General features: G+C 36.6%; 1 protein-coding gene across 2 annotated transcripts in view; it reads left to right on the top strand.

Annotated features, from left to right (window-relative positions):
- PTPRD (protein tyrosine phosphatase receptor type D) overlaps positions 1-26,690 on the top strand; it is a 1,472,813-nt gene that overhangs the window by 1,184,668 nt on the left and 261,455 nt on the right. The window lies entirely within an intron of this gene.

A 26,690-nucleotide genomic window follows, 5' to 3' on the forward strand; every position in this document is an offset into this window, starting at 1 on the left:
AGTAGATAAATAGGTACCACTTCGGTGGGAAGGTAACAGGATTCCATGCACTTCAGCGGATAGTCATGCTGGCCACATGACCTTTGGACAATGCTGTTCCCTCAGCTAAGAAACAGAGAAGAGAAGTGGGGAGAGCACACAGCCTTGGGGGGCCCCTGTGCTAATTGTACAGGTATTTGATGTGATCTTGCTTAGCTTCACCTGCTGCTTCCTGTTTGTTAGGAAGCTTGTGATCCACTTACAAGCCTGTTCCGGTACCTGTAGCTGGTTTAGCTTAGTTAGAAGAATGTCTGGAATGATGGTATTGAATGCTGAACTAAAGTCTACAAAAAGGACCCTTGCATAGGTCTTTGGAGACTCAAGATGTTGTAGGATGTAGTGCAGAGCCATATTAACAGCATCATCTGTTGATCTATTTGCTCGGTATGCAAATTGCAAGGGGTCTAACAGCGGATCCGTGATGGTTTTCAGGTAGGAAAGCACTAGCCTTTCAAAGGTTTTCATGACTACAGATGTTAAAGCAACTGGTCTGTAGTCATTCAGTTCCTTGATGGTGGGCTTCTTCGGCACTGGGATGATGGTAGAGCGTTTGAAGCAAGAAGGAACATAACACATCTCTAGTGATTTATTGAAAATATGGGTGAAGATTATATTCATATATCTGTATGTCCAAAATGCATTTTTCAGGTTTTATTATAGAAGGAACCTGAAAGCAACCTTTTTGACCCATAACTTTGAGCTTATGCTTTTAATAAAATGAATTGATTGAATTAGATTTTCTGATTTTTGGCCACCAGAGTAGCAGATTACTTCCTACGATATCTATATTAAGAAGTATTAATATGATATTTATTATTATTTCCCTAATACTTTAATAATTGTTGTTCAGTGCTACATTTCATTGAGGTGAATTATCTAATGTAAATTTATAGCATGAATATAGTAAATAATATAAACCAATCAACTTTTGCATTAATCATTTCCCCTCCTAAATTTGTTTCTAAATTTTACATGTTGCTATGGAAGTGATTTTTGCAATAAATCAAGTATTCTTCACCTCTATGGATTTATGATTATTTAAACATTTTAAATCAGAAGCAGATTTCTGCTCTTTAGAACAATTTCTATTTTCACTATTTTCTGTGCCTAACCTCTGAGAAAATTTAGTATTATAAATCAAATATAGAAAACACCTTCTCTATAAATTTTTACAATCGCTTAGTTTTCCAACATGTTTCCATATAGAAACCTATTGATATATATGCAGATGTTCATATTAGGGATTCTCTTATCCTCATTCTACATTTAGTTTGTGTGAAAACCTGTTTGGTATGAAAATATTAAACATGGTGCCCTATTATTCTGATCGAAATTGCAGCCACATGTTGCTGTTAGGAGAACATTTATCCTACCTCTCTATAATTGAGATTGAGATTAAATTCTGTGCACTAAATTTTTCATATAGATATACACCCAACAATTATTTATTGATGTATTTCTTAATATGTTATCACTTTTGTTTGGCCATAGAGGCTGTCACAGTTTCTTACCTCATATGGTTCATACACTTTCAGTAATAGGAAGTGGAAATAAAACATTAATCAGTACCAAGGATGAGAATAGAAAGATTTGTGTATTGCCTAGCAGTTTTCCTGTTGGCATAGAGATCAAAACCAACAGAAATGATTTCTATTTGGCTTCACTACATGCTTTTTTTCTCCCCACAGAGGGAGATAACACTGTTATTGGCACAACTGAGTACATTGTCTATTCTAAATACCAGATATGTTGTGTTCACCATCAGCAGTTTTAAGACAAGCATTCTGTAATACAGTATTAACTAACACTATGTCCAACACATTTTCAGTAGCACTGTTTAAAGTCGGGTTAGCATATATTCTTGGATCAAAGATATGTGATCCTTTATTGTGGACTAAATGGCTCTGCATAGATGTGTGGGCTCCAGTTGGTATCTTCAATTTATGTAAACTATAGAGAAAAATAAATTCAGATAATTTCATGCCAGCTTTTATTATTTTTAGAAATAATTCAATGTGGTGAACATACATAATACACTTTCCTCCTTCTATTTTCCCCACAACAAAAACCATGCAAAGTGGGTTGGGCTTCACAAAGGGTGACTGGTCCAAAGTCACCCAGTTGGCTTTCATGCTTATGGTGGGATAGGAGGCGGAAGCCTCTGGTTTCTAGCTTGATGCCTTAACTGCTATACCATGAAGCCAGCCACGTAGAATCCTCACTGTGATGGAAGAAATTTCATCGGCAGCTCTTTTCTATAATAAATGACCATTTAGAGTATTTATTAGAAGGCATTACTTGCCTGATTAATTTTTGTGTTTGCAAAATGGAAATGATTGTCAAATTTAAGTACCATTGTCCACGCCTGCCCACCTAGCAGTTTGAAAGCATGAAGATGTGAGTAGATAAATAGGTACCACTTCGGTGGGAAGGTAACAGGATTCCATGCACTTCAGCGGATAGTCATGCTGGCCACATGACCTTTGGACAATGCTGTTCCCTCAGCTAAGAAACAGAGAAGAGCACTGCCCCCTAGAGTTGGACACAACTGGACAGGGGAAACTGTTACCTTTATTGTTGAAGAACACAATAAATTGTTTTCTATAGAGTGAAATCTTTGGTCTTTTTAATCCATTCAGCCCATGTCAGAGATTTAACCTATAACATATATGTTAGTTACATGGATTTTTGCACAAAAATATATATTTTAGCTGTAGTCTAGACAATTATACTGAAAGTGAAGAATAAAAGGAAGAGTAACTATGGTTGCATTCAGGCTTTCATCAATCACTCTAACAGAATCACTTTTCTTTTGCTTTTAATATAAAAATAATATTACATTGTACAATTGGTTGATTTTATTTCATTATTTTCAGGCTGTTTCTCTCAAAGTTGCCTTCAGCATTTTCCTCTATTTTCAAATTTGCTTCAGGCATGGGAAACCATTAATGGACTGTGGATTACAGTTTGAGAGTCAAAGCTTTCTATTAGACCTGGCTGGGCACTGAAGGGGGCGTGCCCCTGGTCGAAATGTGCCCACCGGGTTTCCGTGCATTTCATCAGCCGCGGGCCCAGGGCAGCGGTGGGGGGGTGGGGGTTGTTATCAAAGAGAGTCTAGAGGCGAGGGAGACGACTGTACCTCAGATTGCCGGATGTGAATCCTCTTGTGAGATGGGGTCATAGGTGTCAGATGGGCTTGCTGGTCACGCACCTGGCTCCTTGCTGCGTGACAGCTGCCCTGCCCGAGCTCCTGGAGGTGCTTGCCGGGTGGCAGTGGAGACCCCAGACTTTTACTCATGGGGGACTTTAACTTGCCTTCTGCCCCCTTCTCATCGACAGTGCCTCGGCAGTTCATGGCTTCCATGACGGCCTTGGACCTGACTCAAGTAGTGGATGGCCCCACTCACATCGGGGGAGGCACACTGGATCTTATTTTTATCTCTGGTCAGTGGTTGAAGGATCTGGATTTGAGAGATGTAGTCACAGAACCTTTGTCATGGTCAGATCACTCTCTCCTTCGCCTGGACTTTCTGACCGCTACTCAACACCGCAGGGAGACGGAACCACTACGTTGGTTCCGTCCCAGGCGCCTGATGGACCCGGAGAGGTTCCGGACGGAGCTTGGGCCACTTCCTGAGGGTCTGGCTCACGGCACGGCAGAGGAACTAGCCGCAGCCTGGGAACGGGCTGCGGCTGGGGCTTTAGACCGTGTCGTGCCTCTGCGGCCTCTGACCCGGCGCAGATCTCAACCGGCTCCTTGGTTCTCCGAGGAGCTGAGGGGGATGAAACGCCGGAGAAGACGCCTAGAGAGCTCCTGGAGGTCTAGCCGTTCAGAGGCTGATCGGACACTAGTTAGGTCCTATACTAGGACCTACCTAGTGGCACTGAGGGAAGCGAGGCGTTGCTACGCCTCCTCCCTCATTGCGTCGGCAGATAACCGCCCAGCCGCCCTGTTTCGGGTGACCCGTTCCCTCCTTCACCAGGGGGAGCGGGATGACCCGTTGCAGGGACGTGCTGAGGAGTTTAACGGTTATCTATACGATAAAATCGTTCAGCTCCGGGACGGTTTGGACCAAAATTGCGGCGATTCAGATGGGGCGTCTGAGGGCGGTCTTGGTGATATTGTTTGGGATGAGTTTGACCCTGTGGCTCCCGAGGACATGGACAGGTTGTTGGGTAGGTTGAATGCCACCACGTGTTTACTGGACCCGTGCCCCTCCTGGCTGGTGCTGGCCACTCAGGAGGTGACACGAGGCTGGCTCCAGGCGATTACGAGTGCCTCCTTGTTGGAGGGAGTCTTTCCGGCCGCCTTGAAAGAGGCGGTGGTGAGGCCCCTCCTCAAGAAGCCTTCCTGACCCGCTGTTTTAGGTAATTATCGTCGGTCTCCAACCGCTTGGCGAAGGTTGTAGAGAGTATGGTGGCATATCAGTTTCCCTGCACCTGGATGAAACTGTCTATCTAGACCTGCTCCAGTCCGGTTTCCGCCCGGCTACAGCACTGAGACGGCTTTGGTCGCGTTGGTGGATGATCTCTGAGGGCCAGGGATAGGGGTTGTTCCTCTGCCCTGGTCCTATTAGACCTCTCAGCGGCTTTTGATACCATCGACCATGGTATCCTGCTGCGCCGGTTGGAGGATTGGGAGTGGAGGCACCGCTTATCGGTGGTTCTCCTCCTATCTCTCCGACCGGTCGCAGACGGTGTTGACAGGGGGCAGAGGTCGCCCCGAGGCGCCTCACTTGTGGGTGCCGCAGGGTCGATTCTCTCGCCCTTCTGTTCAACATCTATATGAAGCCGCTGGGTGAGATCATCAGTGGCTTCGTGTGAGGTACCAGCTGTACGCTGATGACACCCAGCTGTACTTTTCCACACCGGGCCACCCCAATGAAGCTATCAAGTGCTGTCCCGGTGTTTGGAAGCCGACGGGTCTGGATGGGGAGAAACAGGCTCAAGCTCAATCCCTCCAAGACAGAGTGGCTGTGGATGCCGGCATCCCGGTACAGTCAGCTGAGTCCACGGCTGACTGTTGGGGGCGAGGCATTGGCCCCGATGGAGAGGGGGCGCAACCTGGGCGGCCTCCTGGGTGAACGGCTGTCTTTTGGAGGTCATTTGGCGGCCGCCTCCAGGAGAGCTTTCCACCAGGTTCGCCTGGTGCGCCAGTTGCGCCTTTCTAGACCGGGATGCCTTATGCACGGTCACCACGCCTCGTGACGCCTCGCCTGGATTACTGCAATGCTCTCTACATGGGGCTCCTTGAGGGGCATCAGGAGGCTTCAGTTAGTCCAGAACGCGGCTGCGCGGGTGATAGAGGGAGCCTCTCGTGGCTCCCGCGTGACACCTATCCTGCGCAGACTGCACTGGCTACCTGTGGCCTTCCGGGTGCGCTTCAAGGTTTTGGTGACAATCTTTAAAGCGCCCATGGCATAGGGCCGGGCTATTTACGGGACCGCCTACTGCTACCGAATACCTCTCACCGACCCATGCGCCTCACAGAGAGGGACTCTCAGGGTGCCGTCAGCTAGGCAGTGCTGTCTGGCGACACCCAGGGAAGGGCCTTCTGTGGGGCTCCCACCTCTGGAACGAACTCCTCCAGGACTTCGTCAACTTCCGGACCTCCGAACCTTCCGTCGCGAGCTTAAAACACACTTATTTATCTGCTGGATTAGATTTTAAATTTATGGTTTTAAATGGGTTTTATTATTTATATGGTTTTAACAATTCGGCTATGGAATAAGTTTTTTACTTGTTATTTTAGTTTGTATTTATATGTATTTTTTAAGTGCCTGTGAACCGCCCTGAGTCCCTAGGGAGATAGGGCGGTATATAAATGTGAACAATAATAATAATAATAATAATAATAACTTTGAGCTTATGCTTTTAATAAAATGAATTGATTGAATTAGATTTTCTGATTTTTGGCCACCAGAGTAGCAGATTACTTCCTACGATATCTATATTAAGAAGTATTAATATGATATTTATTATTATTTCCCTAATACTTTAATAATTGTTGTTCAGTGCTACATTTCATTGAGGTGAATTATCTAATGTAAATTTATAGCATGAATATAGTAAATAATATAAACCAATCAACTTTTGCATTAATCATTTCCCCTCCTAAATTTGTTTCTAAATTTTACATGTTGCTATGGAAGTGATTTTTGCAATAAATCAAGTATTCTTCACCACTATGGATTTATGATTATTTAAACATTTTAAATCAGAAGCAGATTTCTGCTCTTTAGAACAATTTCTATTTTCACTATTTTCTGTGCCTAACCTCTGAGAAAATTTAGTATTATAAATCAAATATAGAAAACACCTTCTCTATAAATTTTTACAATCGCTTAGTTTTCCAACATGTTTCCATATAGAAACCTATTGATATATATGCAGATGTTCATATTAGGGATTCTCTTATCCTCATTCTACATTTAGTTTGTGTGAAAACCTGTTTGGTATGAAAATATTAAACATGGTGCCCTATTATTCTGATCGAAATTGCAGCCACATGTTGCTGTTAGGAGAGAACATTTATCCTACCTCTCTATAATTGAGATTGAGATTAAATTCTGTGCACTAAATTTTTCATATAGATATACACCCAACAATTATTTATTGATGTATTTCTTAATATGTTATCACTTTTGTTTGGCCATAGAGGCTGTCACAGTTTCTTACCTCATATGGTTCATACACTTTCAGTAATAGGAAGTGGAAATAAAACATTAATCAGTACCAAGGATGAGAATAGAAAGATTTGTGTATTGCCTAGCAGTTTTCCTGTTGGCATAGAGATCAAAACCAACAGAAATGATTTCTATTTGGCTTCACTACATGCTTTTTTTCTCCCCACAGAGGGAGATAACACTGTTATTGGCACAACTGAGTACATTGTCTATTCTAAATACCAGATATGTTGTGTTCACCATCAGCAGTTTTAAGACAAGCATTCTGTAATACAGTATTAACTAACACTATGTCCAACACATTTTCAGTAGCACTGTTTAAAGTCGGGTTAGCATATATTCTTGGATCAAAGATATGTGATCCTTTATTGTGGACTAAATGGCTCTGCATAGATGTGTGGGCTCCAGTTGGTATCTTCAATTTATGTAAACTATAGAGAAAAATAAATTCAGATATTTTCATGCCAGCTTTTATTATTTTTAGAAATAATTCAATGTGGTGAACATATATAATACACTTTCCTCCTTCTATTTTCCCCACAACAAAAAACATGCAAAGTGGGTTGGGCTTCACAAAGGGTGACTGGTCCAAAGTCACCCAGTTGGCTTTCATGCTTATGGTGGGATAGGAGGCGGAAGCCTCTGGTTTCTAGCTTGATGCCTTAACTGCTATACCATGAAGCCAGCCACGTAGAATCCTCACTGTAATGAAGAAATTTCATCGGCAGCTCTTTTCTATGATAAATGACCATTCAGAGTATTCATTAGAAGGCATTACTTGCCTGATTAATTTTTGTGTTTGCAAAATGGAAATGATTGTGAAATTTAAGTACCATTGTCCACGCCTGCCCACCTAGCAGTTTGAAAGCATGAAGATGTGAGTAGATAAATAGGTACCACTTCGGTGGGAAGGTAACAGGATTCCATGCACTTCAGCGGATAGTCATGCTGGCCACATGACCTTTGGACAATGCTGCTCCCTCAGCTAAGAAACAGAGAAGAGCACTGCCCCCTAGAGTTGGACACAACTGGACAGGGGAAACTGTTACCTTTATTGTTGAAGAACACAATAAATTGTTTTCTATAGAGTGAAATCTTTGGTCTTTTTAATCCATTCAGCCCATGTCAGAGATTTAACCTATAACATATATGTTAGTTACATGGATTTTTGCACAAAAATATATATTTTAGCTGTAGTCTAGACAATTATACTGAAAGTGAAGAATAAAAGGAAGAGTAACTATGGTTGCATTCAGGCTTTCATCAATCACTCTAACAGAATCACTTTTCTTTTGCTTTTAATATAAAAATAATATTACATTGTACAATTGGTTGATTTTATTTCATTATTTTCAGGCTGTTTCTCTCAAAGTTGCCTTCAGCATTTTCCTCTATTTTCAAATTTGCTTCAGGCATGGGAAACCATTAATGGACTGTGGATTACAGTTTGAGAGTCAAAGCTTTCTATTATTTACATAGTATACAAACACACTGTCTGACTCTCTGGAACTTTATTCCAATTATTAAACAAGAAAATTGATTTAATTTATGATGCAAGAAATGTGGTTGGGAAAGGCAATCACAAGATTAGATAATGAATGAATAAAAAGATGATTTTAATATAAGATGAAACAACAATAATGCATAAGTGTACCTGCAGCGTACAATGGTTAAAATGTTACCACTGCATAGAAATTATTGTATAATCATAGTTAATGGCAAATATATTTTTCAGTACTTTAGTTACTATATTTTGTTCCAATGAATCATTTTGAATTAATAAATATTTCCATAGATTAATTGTGATAGTAGTAAGCATAGTATCAGGTAATTAAGTACTTTTCATAAACATAATAGTAGACTATTTCAGAGCTATGTTCATTTTTTTGTTTTCCTGAAAAATAATTCCTTAATAATCTTATAACCCTTCTAACATGCCTGTTTTTTTAAATTTTATTATTAATCTGATTCTAAACTTCAGCAGGGTTGTTATCAAGTCATGAAGTGGTTTTGTTAGGAGACAGCAACATTTTTTGCAAGGCAACTGATTCCTTTGAAGGAAAACCAAATCTTGCTTCTATATGTGGTGAACCATAAGACAAATAAAAAATAGAGCAAGTTCATGTTTCATGTTTTATTACTAATACGACCTTATATTAACTGCCTGTTAAAAAACAAAGCAATTCACTTGCATGCATTATGGACAAAGAAGCAGCAGCTCTCAACTTAAATTAGATATATAATGATGTAGAGAAACAAATACCATATGAATGGTATCTCTTGTGCTCTCTGGAAGCCACTTTGCAAAAGTAAAATTCACCCAGGGGTTACATGGCAAGGTTGTAGCTTTTAAAATAGAACCACACATATTTCTTTAAATAACTAATGCACTAATTTCTATATATGCTTCTGTTCTTAGAAATAATAAAACTAATTGGAATTGATATTGCTATATGAGTTCTTTCCACTATTTCTGTCTAACATAGTTCTGATCTTACATGATGTCATAAATGATTAAGACTTTTTTTAAGTAGCAAAGGGGTTAGAGATTTTAAATGTTCCATACATGAGACACAATTGGATTTTGATTTCACAAATTACAGAAATTAATGGAAAAGTGAAAGAGAATTAGATTAGACAAAATAATGTTAATTTGGTCAGTAATAACACAAAAATAACATACAAATAGAAAGTACAATGCTACAACAATGGTCCAAAAATGTTCCCACCAGGAGAAGGAGGTAGCAAAATTATTATGTATGACACGAAAATTGTATTTCTAAGATCAGAGTAGTTTGTGTACTATTAACATGGAACGTATTTTAGTCTTAATCTGTAAGGCCCATCCATAATGAAATTAAAACAATTACAGCATATAAAAACCAAAATATAGTATTTTAACTATAATTATAATCTATAAAACTGTATCTCGAGAAAACTGGGAAAAAAGTCAATATAATTTTTCCTGTACCTTATTTTTATTGTGGCAACACAAAACCTACCACTGAGAGAGTGTTCACTTTAAGTTTTCAAGTTTTCTTCAAGTTTCAAGTTTTCTAAAAGAAATTTTATTTTATTTATTTGTCAAACACAACAATATATATAAGTATAAGCATAAAATAACCATACAAATTGGATACAACCAAAGGGAACATTAGGACAGGAACGGTAGGCACACTAGTGCTCTTATGCATGCCCCTTACAGACCTCTTAGGAATGGGGTGAGGTCAACAGTAGGTAGTCTTTGGTTAAAGCTTTGGTTAAAGCTTTGGGGATTTCAAAGATACTTGTCTGATCTTCCCTTTGTTTCCCTAACGGGGGTAAAATAACATTGTCCTGAATGGCCCTGCAAAATTTACAATGTAGTAATACATGGATGAGTTTTTTTATTTCATTGACACCACATGGGCGGATACACTTAATTAAATTCAGTATGTCTATAAACAACACATCTGTTCATTATCAGGATTAAAAGGGAGATGGGTACATTCCATAATTCTATCCAGTTATCACATCTAGTTATTCATAGGACCACAAGTTGTATCCACAGGTGTTAAATCTGCACTAAATATATATTTAAAGTCATGACTGTGATTGAATGGAAGGCACTCCTGAAACAGAAATCTGCAGAGCTTCAATACACTTTTTAAAAGAAAAGCGTAGTGCAGTAAATAGTCCATTTAATTTCATAAAATCATTTCCGAGAACAACTTTCGATGACAAATGCTACTTAAGAATTCCTATATTTAACAGCAAGGCATAAGTGAAGCATGCCATTTTTTATGAAATATATAGGTTTGGTTTTTGTCTGATTGGAGGCTAAGTGCAGGTATTTTAAAGAGAGACATCCATTTAGTAAGCCTACCATTTTCATGCCACACTGTTTGACTGACTGATTTGCCAGCCAAACCATTCATTACACTTCCCGAGGGGGGGGGGAATGAAAATGTCCTTCTAAACATTCTTTGTGATAATAGCCAGCAAGCTTAATGAAACCTAGTTGCAGTATGTATACTTGGTGTCTTAAATACTTTGGTGGGGAAGGAAGGAAATGTTATCAGATTATTACGAGACCGCCTGCTGTTACCTTATGCCTCCCATCGACCCGTACGCTCTCACAGAGAGGGCCTTCTCAGGATGCCGTCCGCCAAACAATGTCGGCTGGCGGCCCCCAGGAGTAGGGCCTTCTCTGTGGGAGCACCAACACTCTGGAACGAACTCCCCCCTGGCTTACGTCAACTGCCTGATCTTCGGACCTTTCGTCGTGAGCTTAAAACATATTTATTCATTCAAGCAGGACTGGCATAAATAGTTGATTTTAAATTGGGGTTTTAATAATATTTTAAATTTTTAAATGTTTTAATTATCGGCCGTATAGTAATAGTTCATTTTAAATTCTTTAATTGTATATATTCTGTGTTTTTATTCTGGCTGTACACCACCCTGAGTCCTTCGGGAGAAGGGCGGTATAGAAATTTAATAAAATAAAATAAATAAATAAATAAATAAATAAATACCTATTCAATCAATTTATGCCACCAAGGATAATTTTCTAGACTATTGCATGACATATTATCCATGCAACTTCTGATATTGTTGGTACCTATACAAGTAATCCTTGATTGTCATATTGTATATGTTCTTCTGAAAGAACTTTGATTTAACAATAACATCTAAAAATAATTGGTCAAGTTTTCAGTGGCAGCAAATTGTTTTTTGCTTGTTGGGATCTATGAATCCGAAGCAGTTTGTGTTAGATGACAATCCATCTCAAAGCAGTGTAAATTAATGGAACTGATTTTGAGATGAATTAAAAGGAACAACAAAGATATGCTTTGTTCTAGTTGGACTGGGGAAATGTTTACTGAAAGTATTTATTTCCTTATTAATGACTTTAAAAAATCTTGACATCAGCAACTTACAAATGCCTAAAATCACCTATATTCCTTGATATTTTTTTAGTTTAATAAAAATATATTTTTGGGTGAGCAATGTGGTATACGCAGTACACTGCAATACACTGAGCCATGTGCAGATCTGTACATTTGGGAAACAAAACAATCACTTCATAAATGCATGGCAGAACATAGGAGAACAAACCCATCAGGACTAGATTCAGCAGTCCATCTTCATTTAAAAGACACTTTTGAAGACAGCAAAGTCCACATTTTGGATAGAGAGGACCGCTGATTTGAAAGAGGGGTCAAAGAGGCCATCTATGTCAAAATTGAACAGCCCTCTCTCAACAGAGTGGGAGGAATATAACATCATCTATTTACAGTCCTTTCAACAATTCCAAGAGGGTTCCATAGCCATCTGCACTACTCAAGTCACCCTGATGACACAGATAAACCTCCAGGTGGCTTTAATGACTCGCTAAAAGAATGCGAGTATAAATCCTTCCATTCCCCACCATCCAGTCTTAGCTGAAGAAGCTTCTTGGATGAGAAGGGAAACTTCTTCAAAGAAAAACTAGAGAGCCCATCTGCCTCTTTAAAAAGCACCTTTGGGACAACCATGACTTGGATGACTGAGAATCTCCATAGACAGAGGTAACTATTGTGCAATTATTGATTCAACCCACTCGTGCTATTGCTTTGATAAGATTCTATATGGATACATCTCCATATTCTATGGGTGCCCTGGGATAATGATATGGTTTATATGTAAAATATTTGCATCAATTTTCAAATGGCATTCTTATGGGCAGTTTCAACCCATACCTTTCTCTACTTACAATTCATTTCTAAGTCCAGTGAAGTTTACTTTCTAGTAGGTGCTCTGAAATTTTTACCCCAATGCATGTTTTTCATCATGCTAATAGGAGGATTCCCACTAGTACAGAAAGGCAATGCCAGAGACTGCTCCAACTGTCGCACAATTGCATTGATTTTTCATGCAAGCAAGATTCTGTAAAAGGTCACTAAAGAGAGGGCACAGAATGTCATAAATCAAGATTTATCTGATGTACAAATTGGTTTTAGAAAGGGCTGCGTCATTCAAGATCACATTGCCAATATTAGGAATTATGGAAAAGGCATGAGAATATCAAAAGGATCTATATATGTGGTTTATCGATTACGGAAAAACTTTTGACTGTGTAGAACACAATAAGCCATGGGCGGCTTTGCATGATCTTGGTGTCCTCACCTGATCAGTGTATACTGATCAGAAGGCAACAGTGAGAACACTTTATGGCGTCACAGATTGGTTCAGAATCAGTAAGAGATGTAATTTTATCACTATTTTTGTTCAATCTGTATGCTGAATTGATCATTAGGAAATTAGATCTGAACTGGTTGATGCTGGGGTGAAGATTGGGGGAAGAACCATAAATAATTAGAGGTACACAGATGATACAACACTATTAGCTGAAAATAAGAAAGAATTATCTAGAAAATCAAGGATGAAAATGAAAAAGTAGGATTGAGTCTTAACATCAGAAAAGCAAAGTTGATAACAGCTACAGATAAACACATGATGTTTAAAACCAATAAGGAGGAAATAGAATTAGTTCCAAAAGTTACCTTTCATGAATGAAAAATTGTTCAGGATTCTACTCCTGAAATCAAACACAGAATAACCTAGACTGCACTGCAATGGTTAACATGAATAAGACCTGGAAAAACAGAATATTGATATATATATATACAAAAAGCAAGCAAGTTAGGGAAATAGTTTTCCCTATAATGCTGAATGGGTGTGAGAGACCTATTCTAAGTCTCTGAGAATGGCTGATCAAAGAAGAATTGACACCTTTGAACTGTAATGCTGGCATAAATTATTGTATATACCATAGAGAGCCAGAACAATCAAGAGAGAGGTGTTGAATCATATAAAACCAAACATATCATTAGAAACCAAAATCACAAGACTATGTCTGATTTACTTTGGCCATGTTGTGCATGCAAATTCATTGGAAAAGTCAATGGAATGGTTAGTTGAACAAGAAGAAGAGTCAAGCAAAGAACATACTGGTTTGAAAACGCAAATCTGATAAAGATTAACATCCAACAAATGAAAAAAGCTGAGCCTGACAGGGTAACATGGAGACCACTTGCCTTCACAAGTCAGACAAGACTGATGGTTCGGTTCTGCAACCCAACAAGAAAGACACAGACTTCAGAGGATAATTAGAACTGCAGAAAAAATAATTGCTACCAACCTGCCTTCCACTGAGGACCTGTATACTGCACGAATCAAGAAGAGGGCCGTGAAAATATTTACAGATCCCTCACATCCCGGACATAAACTGTTTCAACTCCTACCCTCAAAACTACGCTATAGAGCACTGCACACCAGAACAACTAGACACAAGAACAGTTTTTCCCCGAAGACCATCACTCTGCTAAACAAATAATTCCCTCAACACTGTCAAACTATTTATTAAATCTGCACTACTATTAATCTTCTCATCGTTCCCATCACCAATCTCTTTCCACTTATGACTGTATGACTGTAACTTCGTTGCTGGTAATCCTTATGATTTATATTGTTATATTGACCATCATTTGTGTTGTAAATGTTGTACCTTGATGAAGGTATCTTTTCTTTTATGTACACTGAGAGCATATGCACCAAGACAAATTCCTTGTGTGTCCAATCACACTTGGTCAATAAAAAATTCTATTCTATTCTATTCTATTCTATTCTATTCTTAAAGCAAACAAAAAATATGAGGCTTCTAGCCTTACTTAGGAAATAAATTTGCATATTGGTCTCAATATAAATTACAGGTAAGCAGCCTCTTCCTCTATAAACCAATGAAGAACCAGCATACACTCAAATGTTTCTATGTCAGCTATTGTACTAACAGTGGAGGGTTCTAATTTACATTTATTTATTTACTTAGATGCTGTCAAATGTGTTAAAAAAAGAAAACTATAAGATAAGTAAAAATAAAACAATAAAATAGTAAGAAACAAACCCTATGAGGTTGAAAAAAATAATCCCTCAAGCAAATAAACTTGTATAGGAGCTTGGTTTTCACCTTGGGATAAAAGCCAGGTTTTCAAAAACTTTTTGAACATCATCAGAGTAGGAGCCATGTGAAGCTTGGTGGGGCAAGGGAGATATTATTCTAGATAACAAGTGCTATGTCATAAAAATGCTATGAATGGCTTATGTAGCAAGCCACACTTTGAGTTGTACCTAAAGCCAAATGGTAAGCAGTGCCGCTCACTGAGTAGTAGTGTCACAAGAGCATACCAACATTTATCAGTTGTTACCTGCATTCTAGACCACAAGTAGCCTCTGAGTAGGTCTAAAGGTACTTCTATGTAGACTTGCATTGCAATAATCCTGTCATGAGATGACTAAAGCATGAGTGACCACCTGGAGCATCTCCTGATTCAATAACAGGTACAACTGACGGACAAGATGAATCTTTGAAAATGCTTTCTTTGTTGCAGTTGCCATCTTTTCTTCGAGTAGTTGTTTCATACCCAAGAAGCAAATCTAACTGTGCCCAGTCCTGAATTGCCTTCCCATCTAGAATAGTTAAGAGGCTAAAATAGTCATAGCCTTCTGGAACTTCTCTCTCTCAATCCCCCTACCATACTTTGGTGCCTTTTTTCCTTCACGTCCTGTTTCTGGTTGCTCTAATTAAAAGTAGAAACATTTATCAGATTACAGAGTAATTTGTACTGTCAGTGGTTGAACTTCTAAGGTGTGGCAGCTGCTGCTTCTGCTCTGTAGCATTAAAAGAGCCTTGCCGGAAGGAAGCTTTAGAAAAATTAATTCAAGGATAGGAGAGTTCCATTTTTAAATTAAATTGTGCCAGGAAAATGGATAAGAAAATTAATAAAGAGGAGTACCATAATTTTGAAAATATATTCTTTAGTAGAGAGTATGGGAAAATTAGTTGAAAAATGGGAATTCCTGTTTTTAAATGCATCAATTGTTGGCTGCAACCACATTTAATTTCATAAAATGCACTCTCTTATTTAAAGGCCAGATAAAGGTTCAGCATTGTGAATATCATGCATATATGCTTTTAATACTATTTATTTTTTTCTAGATTAGTAAAAGCAGATTTCCTATCAAAATCCCTGTGTACACGAATGAATACATGAGTGTTACTGTGATCAGTTGCGTTAGTTATATATGGTTTTGTCACATAGTGCTATAATTAGCAACCAAATTATAGCAATCTTTTAAGAGCGTTGATTACTTGGCTTTATTTTTATAAGGTTTTTTTAGACACAAGCTTTTGTTGTTGTTTAAAGATAAATGTAAAGATGAATGCTTCACAAATATTTAAAATAATTTAACCTATACAATATTCCTTTTCTTCTTGTTGTTCATACTAGAGCAGTGATGGTAAAACTTTCTGAGTGCCCAAACCGGAACACGCATGCATACGCGTATATGTGTGCACACCAGAGCATCGGAAACCCGAAGATCAGCTGGCCGGCATGCGCATGTGTTTTTTGGCCGGGTTTTTTGGCTGTTTTCCGGGCCATTTTCCAGGCCTTTTTTCGGGCAATTTTAAAGCCCATTTTTCAGGTTGTTTTTCAGGCTGTTTTTGGCCTGAAAAACGGCCGAGAAAACTGTCTGGAAAAGGCTCCGAAAAGGCCCCAGAACAGCTCAGAAAATGGCCCCTAAAAATGGCCTGAAAAACAGCCTGAAAAACAGCCTGTTTCTGGGCCCTTTTTCGGGTCGTTTTCTGGCACTTTGGCACCCGCAAAAGCCAGCTGGCCAGGACACCAGAAACCTGAAGAGCAGCTGGCGACGGCACACATGCCCACAGAGAGAGTTCTGTGTGCCACCTCTGGCGCGCGTGCCTTAGGTTCGCCATCACGGTACTAGAGGAAACAGTCTTCTGAAACAAGATGAATTTGTCTGGCATTTTAAGACTCTCTTATCTGACTTTACATGGTGAAAGGCAGCTTCAGATTTTAGTTACCAAATAATTCATGCATCGCTAGCAGACATTAAAATTTGAAAAAGGAACAGCAGCAAAAAAGAAAAAAGAAGAGAGAAAGCTTGAAGGAGAATTTTCTTTCAGTAAATTAGTGACTATGACAAGGTTATGTACCATTCCAGAGGGATGAAGTGTCTAACCTTTTAGCTTCAAGAGGCTTTATGCTTTTCATTTTCTGCTGGATAAAAGCTTAATATGGATTAAAGGGCAGATTCTTTTTTAAAAAATTCAGATAAAGCTATATCCAGATTTTATACTTAATTATTTATTATATGCAGTATAAAAATATAAACCCTACATGCATTAATATATATATAGGCTTTGTTGTATATATGGCATGCTATATGATTTTAGACATAAACAGATCTAAACATATATTATATATGATTGTCATTTTAAGGAACTTTATGGTATCTTTTTAAGATTAAATCAAGAGCTAAACATTGTTTTGATACTTCATTAAGTTACTCAACTGCTTCTCTGAATGCAAACTCATTACTGTGCCTCTTAATTCTTAAGAACAGTTATTAGATACAAAAGTGGATTTGATGTAGAGCAAAACTGCTAGTCTTTTTAATGCAGCATTTGAGTCCATTTCATCTGTAGCTTTTATCATATGTAAATATATTTTAGGTGAAATGTTTAACACTTTATGCTATTGTTAAAGGCACAATAACAAACAAATCACTTTCAATCCAGTAGGAAATCACACCATATGTCCTAGATAAAGATCTCTTCTGTCTCTTCCTTCTGAAATTATTTTTCCTGGAAACATGAAAAAATTAACATGACCTTGTATACTTGCTTAGATTGTTGCCATGATAAAGCCATACAGTTTTTGTGACAATGAGCTTATTTCATTTAGAGGAACTTAAAAGTAAAGGTGAAACACTTAATAATAGTCTGTTAATAGTTCCTTCCTTCCTTCCTTCCTTCCTTCCTTCCTTCCTTCCTTCCTTCCTTCCTTCCTTCCTTCCTTCCTTCCTTCCTTCCTTCCTTCCTTCCTTCCTTCCTTCCTTCCTTCCTTCCTTTCTTCCTTTCCCCATAGCAATCAGTTCAACTTTGGGTGGCTTGTATATGCTCATTGGATTCCTGTTAAGTATGCGATCTATCAATTATTTAAAATGATTCAGTAAGTACTGAATCATTTTGTATGAGAAGAGCTAAAAGCTTCCTGAGTTGAGCAGTGCTGACATCAGAGAACTTCTGCCCATTCTTGCGTTTCACCATGGGGAACACTACTTCTAAGGTGGCCTCAACATTTTTATTATTTTAATTTTTTTAATAATGTAGATAAAAAAGAGCAACATCAAAATCCATAAATACAGTGTGTTGCCTGGTTACAGTTCTTTGGAGTAATATTCATCATAGTCATAATAATAGTATCTAATGATAGTTTCATAATAACAGTGATTTTTCCTCATAACATTAATACATATTAATTAGTAGTACTAATCAAAATTAATAAGTTACAGTAAACAACCCTAGTAGTGAGATTAATCTTTCTCTTGTAATCTTCGAGATTCAAACTCCCATTTCTCTTATTTAACCACTGATAGTATAGATCCCATGCCTCAAAATATTCAGTGTCTTCCTTTTCTTTAATTTCAAATGTTAGCTTATTCATTTCTGCACATTCTAAAATTTTTGTTACTATCTTTTCTTCTGTGGGGTTCTCCTCACCCTTCCAATGTTGTGTGAACACAATTCTGGCCACTGTTAACGTATGTATTATTAAGTATGCATTTCTTTTACTGTATTTGTCTGGTATAATGTCCAACAGAAATATTTCCAGTTTTAAATCTATATGTTCCTTTATTATTTTTTCTAGCCAGGTGTGTATTTTAGTCCAGTATTTTTATTTATTTTTTTTTGCTTTTGAACATATCCACCACATGTAATACGTGCCTGGGATTTGGTTGCACTTCCAGCACTTGGCAGACATATCCTTAAACATTCTGGCTAATCTTGCTGGTGGGAAGTGCCATCTATAAAATATTTTGTATAAATATTATATATGCAGTGGACAATGTCATTTCATAGTTTCTGTTCCACAACTTTTGCCATTTGTCCAATTCTATGGAATACCCAAAATTTTTAGCCCATGCTATCATCATTTCTTTTACTTGCTCCTCTTCCATTCTAATAGTCAATAAATAATTATAGAATTTTTTAATCAGTTTGTCCTCTGGTCCTATTAAAATTGATCCAATTTTGTTGGTTCTTTATAAAAGCCATATGTTTTGGCATCTTTATGCTATCTAGATTGTATCTGTGCATGTGGCCATAAGGTGGTCCAACCTATTAGGCAATGGTAGAAGAGAAGCATGAGAGACAGTAGGAGTTTAGGAAAGAAGATGCAACCAAGAATGGTGAGGGATGAATATCATGCCAGAAAGGTCTCTCTGGACAAAGAATGTGAGAAGCAGGAAATAAGATCTCTGCTAGGCAAGAAAATAAGGAAGAACAGAATATGAAAAACACTTCATAAAAATCACATTGTTCAACAGGGAAAGAGAAGAAATTAAAAACCAGTATTTGGTTTTTCTAGATTATATAGATATGTTCTGGCAAAAATACTATGTGTCAACTCAGTAATAAAACTAAATATTAGTATACTAGATAAGGCAATATACTGACAGCTAAATGGTTAAAGTGAAACAGCATTTTTCATCTCTTTCAAAATAGCTGTGCTTCTTGATGATCTTCATTTTCTTTGCTTGAACTCACAAGAAATGTTTATATCAGTGAATGAAAAAAATATGTTGACCTTTGGGCTAATAACTTTACTCTCATGCAACACTTGAGTTTGAAGCCATTGTACTACAATATATATATGTTATAATTTCATGCATTAATTTATAACTTAGCATGGCAGTCTCAGGGCTGTGAAACATATCAGCAATACAAATTTCATTACATCATCGTCCCAGATTAAAATGGTTCTTCATCTAGTCTATCATCTTTCTCTTCTTAGTCTATTTCTCAACAAAATAAACAAATTAACTGCATAAATACAGTCTTTCTATTCTGGGACATCTATTCACTGATAAAAAAATATTATTTATTCTCTAGTATGTTTCAGAGTGTCTATAAACAGACTCACCATTTTTGGAGAGAAAATCTTGACTTAGCCTTTGATAAGAAATAAATTGTTGTGGTTCGCCAGCAGCCTGCGGAGCTGGCGAAGGAGTCAGACAGCGATGAGGCTGCAGTGAGGCCAGGATCATCGGGGAGTGAGGTGAGAGACTGATAGTAGTGAGGCAGAGGAACAGGAGGAGCCTGGTCCTAAAGCACACATGAGAAAAGCTGCCAGAAGGCAAGAGCAGCTCAAGCAAAAAGGACAACTCGGTAGTAGGGCCAAGAGATGATAGCCCCCTCCTATAAGGCTTAAAACAGACCAGCAACAGCGTTTGGGCTTTGCCGGAAAACAATGTTGGTAGCTTCGTCTTCTGCTTCGTCTATGTTTTGCATTTATTTTTGTGACTTCTGAACATTTGCCAAAAAAGGCCTTCGACAGTTTGCCTAATTGGACCAAGGTTTGCGATAGGACTGAGGAATTTGTGTTGGGAGGAATTTGTTTTAATTTAGTTGAACTATGCTGAGAATGAAGTAATTCTCAGCTATTCAAATAAAGTTTGTTTGTTTCACGGACTGAGTTTCCTACTACCTACTTGGGCCTGGGTCACAACATAAATATCCTAAAACATTTTTATTCATGTTCATCTGCTCTCTTGTTATAACTTTGTGGTAATGGCATTGAAGTTGGGTTGGAGTCTCTGCACTTGCATATAAGTGACAAATTATCTTATTAATCGCATCATGCCAAGAACAACTTTTGTATCATAAAAAATGAATACATTTTGAGAAAATCCTCAGCTACCTTTTCCTTCCATCCTGAAAGTTTTGGTAAACAGAATTAATTTAAAGCATTTCTACAACTTTGAATATGTGTGAAAAAATCTTTTGTTTTTATTCAGCTAAGTAATATAAACTGTAAATTAATATGTGGACAGTAAATACTGTTGTTTGACTTGGTTTAGGATTTTTCTTTGCCCTGAGGTCTTGGTAATGTATTTCTAAAAGAGTATAATCATTAGAAATAAAATATGCAGCCATGACAATTACAGAATCCCAGCTCCATAATATAGCTTAGTTATTCAAATATAATTTGGGACCCTGAGAAATATAACACATTGTTCCTACATGTAATTCACTGCTTAACATCCTGTTTATCACTTAATAACATTTTCAATATACTGCATCATTATTATCCATGTAATTAGACACTTTTTGAAATATTAAACCAAAAAGCATGCATAAATAAAATGTGTCTCGTGTTACTGAAACTGTAGGAAGAGAATCAGTACATCAGGGTGGGAACATTTGTGTAACAATATTTGAGTTTGGACAAAAAAGGGTTAGACAGAATAGTACATTTTCTTTCAGGTTGCAAGGTTATGGTTATAACGGTGTCATACTCTACTTCCAGTGATTATTTTACAAAAGTCCTTATAGGGTTCTTTTTCCCCAAATAAATTTTATCCATATCTATAAATGTTAGTTTGCTAAATCTGCATGGTTTAATTTTGAAATACTTGGATAAGATGATTCCTTCCCATGGGAATAAATGAATGTATGGTATTTGCTTTGAAATGAATGGATATTCATAAATATTGCCCATTTTTATTGTTTTTTGAATTAGTAGTATGCCCAGACCTTTATGGTTTGACAGAGTTAAAATACAAATAAATATATTTATTTTATTTATTTATCCCACCCTCTGGAATGAACTTCCCCCAGGACTCCGTCAACTGCCTGACCTTCGGACCTTCCGCCGCAAGTTGAAGACATATCTATTTATTCGCGCAGGACTGGCATAGAAATTTTTAGTAGTTTTTAATATTTGGATTTAAATTTTATTGGGTTTTATGGTTTTAAATGGATTTTAATTTGGCCTTATATTTAATAAGTTTTTTAATTACTGTTTTATTGTGCACTTTTTACTGTTTTATCTGGCTGTGAACCGCCCTGAGTCCTTCGGGAGAAGGGCGGTATAAAAATTTAATAAATAAATAAATAAATAAATATATTATTAAAATTAAATGCAGTCCTAAGAAAATTAATGCTTTATAGGTATAAAAGGTGATATTCAAAAGAAAAAGACTAGTGTCTGTGAATGAATACCAATTTATACACGTGAACTGATTAAAATAAATAGCACAATTGTGATAAAGATAAAGTAAAAATATGCTAATAATTTTGACCATTCATGCAGTAAAAATGTATTTAAGAATACACTATAAATATTTATAGGTAAATATATTTATTTATAGGTAAATAAAATAATTCCAATGTTGTGATTAGTAATTTTAAAAATCCTTTAAAACTGCTGTTATTATGTCTGGTGAAAAGTTCTTCATTTATCCTAGATATTTATCCACTTGTACAGTAAACCTTAGGTTCAAGATGAAGGTTTGGCAATTTCTGAATGAAGTTATCCTTAATACCATCATATGTGTATTATTATTCATAACAATGTGTCAGGCTTGGTATTATGTGATTGACAGTTTATACCCTCAGCAAAATTCTAGAGAAAGCTTTGTTTAGCAGTTAAGAAAGATTTTATGAAATCATTCTCACTTGCTTGCCCTTTTAGAAATAAAAGCTAATTAACTTCTTGCACAAGCCAATTTGCAGGTACATTGTAAGCACAGGTTAGAATTAAGGAGCAGTAATTGCTTATAATGATGATCAGCATAACTGATGTGATAAATTATGATTAATGAGTAAATTAGCAGTGAATGCTATAAATGACTCTGCTATGAAAATTATTTTAAAAAGAAATGAAGGGCAACCAAACCTACTAAGTTTGCTAGATATGCCTAGTAATATTAACTCTTAGATGAAATATTAAAAATTAAATATTAAAAATTCCTAATACTTATCTGTTCTTATTGATTTGCTTATGTATAAAGAAGAGATTCAACAATCTAGCAGAAGGGGCTTAGAATCTACAAATAGATACAGGGCAATATCGGAAGGACAGGAAAGAAATAGCAGTGGCAAACCACTTAGCAGAATATTATATTACTGCTCACTGCTCATAGCTGGGAATTGTAATTTAGAAACAAGGCGGGCTACAAGTTCCAATGACTGTAATGCTGCATATTTCTATATTGGATGTTCTGACAATATGTGTAGATGGATGGACATAATGAACACCATTTTTATATTCAAAAGAAAAGAAAATGATTTAAGATAAAGAAAAGCAACAGTACATGGAGCTCATCCCTAAATGTTTGCGGAGATTCTCAGTCATCTAAATATTTAAGATTGCTGCCTGCAAAAGAAAGTGGTTGAATTCACTGCCCACATATCCCTGAGCTCCTCCCAAATAATTCCATAATGATTGGAAGCCCATCTGAATGGTTTCATGTTATGACTCAGGGGAAGAGCAGCTGTCGAAAACTCCTTCAGTGGATAGATCATGTTCTTCTCACAATAAGTCTTTTAATATATTTCAACTGACAAGAATTATGATGAAAAAAATCACAGAAATAAAACATGTTTTACGAATTTAAATTCTAGTCTTAATAAAAATGTAAACTCTCATAGGAATTCACTTCAAGTTATGTACCTAAATATACCTAGTTTTAAATATTATATTTTGAAATATAGAAGTGATGTGGAGCAATTCACATGGCTGCAACCCAAAATCTGTTTTCTCAATGAGAATTGATGTATTTATCTAAATCAAATGTTCTATGGGTTTTTCTCTATTGGTTTAAAAATTGGTGTAATCCAGTAGTTAGCATAAATTAGGATTCCATCCCCGATTAACTCTGTTTTCTCTAAATGAAATGAAATTGCAATTAGGACAAGCAGATAATACTAATCTACTTTTATGTATATATTTATACAGTTTTTTGTCATCCATTCAGAATTAGTGTTGCTTATTATATAATCCACAAATATGCATTATTTAAATTTAAGTTCAACTTTACAAACAAGGATTCTGTTTATCATTTTCACTGAAGTTTATTAATTTGTTATCTCACCTAGCTGTATATTCAGCCTGTCAATTCAATATGCTATGTGTGGATATGTTTGCATATTATATGTATAGGCATATGCTATGTGTTCACTGGAGTCAGTTCTGTCTCTGTTGGTTGGATATATAGGTTTAGAAAGTTTCCACATTGATAAAAAAAACTATTTTAATGAACTATGCTAAACACATCACTGTTGAAAGAAAAAAATCGTTTTCTAGATCTCATGTTGGCCCAAAACTGTTAATCAACAGAAAATTTGATCTTGATTGTTATTATTATTAATCTTGATTTTCTTATTAGTTTTGAAAATAAAATATTCAAATTAATTATAAATTCCACATCAAAAATGGAATGTATTTATAAATGTATAAGTCATTAATTGTTAATTAAGTAGTTGAATTTGATATAACCACTTTCCATCCCTTGTAGAACGGATCAAGTATGTAAGATTTTAGACTGGTGCTAAATTTTTGGTTAGTTTGTACTTGCTATTTTTGTAGTTAATTTTCTCCTTAATTCTATGTTGCTTCTGTCCTTGATTAGTTTCTATCCATTCCTTCTTGTTAGATGCTAAGGATATATATGTTCAGAATCATTTTCAAGACATATGGGAATTAGAAACAGAATTTGCCTGCACCTTCTCTAGCAGTTGTGTCTTTTCCCAGGAAAAGGCCTACTTACTGTATCATGAATATATAATTCATGTTATCTTGAGCTGTCATAATATGAAATGTTGCAAGTTACAGTTTTATTTTTGGTGTGATTCGGTCAGGTATATGGAAAGATATTTCTTCCCTAGAAGTGATGTTTTTGTTTATAATCTTGCTTTCAGCCTTATTTTCCCGCCTAACTTTTAGAAACAGCAGTTGAGGCACTAGGCAAAATCTTGAGGCAGGAATTTGGCAGTTCTGTCTCCAGAAGTGGGAACTCAGTACAGTTCAAGGACTTAAGGACTTTCTGTTCTACAATAAATCATAAATGGGCCCTATTTTATTGATTTGAACTGTAGGCTTCCTTTGGCAAGCTGAACTATAAGTAGATAAATTAGCATTAAGCATATACTATAAAAAAAAAAGGTAAAAGAGTCCCTGTGGATTTTACTCTGCTAGTCATTGCCAACTATAGGGGGTGGTACCAATTTATCTATGTGCATTTGCATGTTTTCAAACTGCTAGGTTGGCAGGAGTTGGGGCAAGGACAGCAGTTCACCCTGTCGCATGGTGCTAGGGTCTTGAATCTGGACTGCCGGCTTTCCAGCCGACAAGCCCAGTTTCTTAACTGCTGAGCCTCTGCACCACCATATGCTGTAAGAGCTTCTTAAATGCTTTATTATAGAAAAAATAATGAATCCAAAACAACAAAATTACAAAATAATTCTTTTGACTTCAATGTAAAAGATTCAAGTTCTATTTATAGTAAAATTCAAATTCAAATTCTTGTGCCTCTTTCTTCTGATTATGTACAGACTATTATAGAACCATTCTCTTTTGGGTGGTAGGAATGTCCTCATGACCATGTGAAAATGATTTCACACCATTGTGGTGGACCCCAAGATCTCTCTCTTCTGTCCTCAGTTGAGTAGAAAACATCCAGCAGTTCTGTTGTCCTTACCTAATACTAGATCAATCAATATAAGTTTTAATAACAACAATCACCACAAAAAGGTTGTGAGGCTTGCATAGTTCTAACACAAAATCATTCCTATGTATCAGTCTAGCTTCTGTTAACTTGTCCCTCTTTGATAAGTGTTGCAGATGTTATACAGATATAACTTGATAATACATTGTTTTCTGAGGTTGAAGTTTGTTGTTGGTCAATCATTCAATCATTTCCAACTCATGACCCAAGAACAAAAACCAGGAGTGGGGTATTTTTAGTAGTTGCTCTTTCAGTTATTATAAACTCATAGTAGCATCTAGCTATTTTGTCTTCTATTGACCTCTTTTTGATTGCCTTTCATTTTTTCAAATGTCAAGTTTTTCACAAATAATCTTGCCTCCCATTACGTCTTCAAAATGGCTCTAGCTTCATTATTAGTGTTTCCAGTGAACAGTTTGATTTTATTTCATGTAGTATTGAATTATTTGTTCTCCTTGTAATCCAACTTATTCTTAACAATCTTCTCTGACACTACATTTCAAAGACATCTATTTTTCTTTATTTAAACTTTCTGATGGTTATTCTTTCACAGCCATGTATTACAACAGGGAAAATAGTATGCCTTAATGGTTCTCACTTTTGCTGTCACTGTGATGCCTTTGCATATTAATATGTTGTTTAGATTTGTCAACTTTTGCCCATAATCTCCTTATTTCTGGCTACAATTACCATCTCTTTGAATTTTTGAGCCTAGTTAAAGTCTTTAAGAAGCAGAAACCATTAATTTGTTAATTGCAGTCTTTGCTACACATGGTTTCTGTTTTTCTTAGAGATGGTTCATGAAGTAAGTCAAATATTTATGGAGAACAGTTTTCTAAGTTAGGTAATTACATCAGCAAAGCTTTGCTATAAAATTTTAATTTTACATTTGTATAGTATTTTAAAATATAGCAAGTAGAATAAGCAGGGAACTGCAATTTTATTTTACTTTCTAGTTTATGCATTATATATTTATATGTATAAGATTTCTGACAATATCAACATGTATAATATGTTAAGTCCTACCTGGAACTGGCATATTATAATGTAGCTAATTGTGTTACATGTAGTTCTTACGATCACAATAGAGCCTTTCAATTGCAAGTTGTGACGGTTGTAAAGCAGATCACCCACATTACTGACCTGATTTTGCAAACTTTTTTGCAAACACCATGTCATTGAGCAAACCAATTGTTTGTTGTGGACTAGTTTTGCTGAAAACGGGAAGTAAATGTTAGTTTTTAGCAAAAATGTCATAAAACATGACCATATGATTGCAGAACACTGCAAACAGCTGAAAATGTGGGCGAGTTGCTGAATGCCAAAATTTGATCATGTGACTGTGGA

The sequence above is a fragment of the Ahaetulla prasina genome, chromosome 2, assembly GCF_028640845.1.
Source record: "Ahaetulla prasina isolate Xishuangbanna chromosome 2, ASM2864084v1, whole genome shotgun sequence".
In the NCBI taxonomy this organism is placed as follows: domain Eukaryota; kingdom Metazoa; phylum Chordata; class Lepidosauria; order Squamata; family Colubridae; genus Ahaetulla; species Ahaetulla prasina.